The sequence below is a fragment of the Nannospalax galili genome, unplaced genomic scaffold (genome assembly GCF_000622305.1).
Source record: "Nannospalax galili isolate Female #2095 unplaced genomic scaffold, S.galili_v1.0 C48059625, whole genome shotgun sequence".
NCBI lineage: Eukaryota > Metazoa > Chordata > Mammalia > Rodentia > Spalacidae > Nannospalax > Nannospalax galili.
The window spans coordinates 1-726 of record NW_008460270.1 but is presented as its reverse complement, the minus strand read 5'-3'; the positions used below and the strand labels follow the sequence as shown (position 1 = coordinate 726).

Here is a 726-nt window from a genome sequence, read left to right as displayed (position 1 = left end):
ATCAAAGACGTTCTTTAGCATCTCCGCAAGCTCAAACCGTCCAAAGGCCAGCCAGAAGACTCAGCTCCGGGTAATTTTAAGCAGAGGAAAGTTCAGGACGAGGTGGATAGTACTTCATCTGCGGCCGTTCTCTCATCAGGACTAAGTCTGCAGGAACAGATTCATCCATTGAGTATTCTACTAGAGGAGAGACACTGACGAACAGGATGCTCAGACAGTGAACGGGAGACAGACCATCTGCACCTACAATACCGGGTAATGAAGTTATGGAAGAAAGAGCCAAAGGCACTGTCTGTAAAACACTAGTAAAGAAAAACCCATAAGAAAGCTGGGTGGTTTTCAGAAGATACAGCGACTTCTCTAGGCTTAATGACAAGTTAAAAGAGATGTTTCCAGGCTTTCGATCAGCACCTCCTCCAAAACACTGGTTTAAAGATAAATATAACACAGACTTTTTAGAAGACAGACAATTAGGATTACAGACATTTCTTCAAAATTTGGCAGTTCACAAAGACATTGCCAACTGGTACATAACTAACTGAAATAAGAAATTATAAATCATTCCAACAACCAGCTTAAACTGAAGAATGAATACAGGCCCATCATCATCTTAGCCCATAATAAACGGTGGGAATATAACTATTTCTCAAAGCTCTACATGGAATTTTCTTGCTTTCTTTCAATTAAGGATTTTATTTAGCATTTCATTTTTATTAAAGCTCATAA

At 39.3% G+C, this 726-nt stretch overlaps 1 pseudogene; it reads left to right on the top strand.

Annotated features, from left to right (window-relative positions):
- The first annotated feature begins 4 nt into the window (after positions 1-4).
- On the top strand, positions 5-542 carry LOC103728241 (annotated as a pseudogene).
- Positions 543-726: the final 184 nt, after the last annotated feature.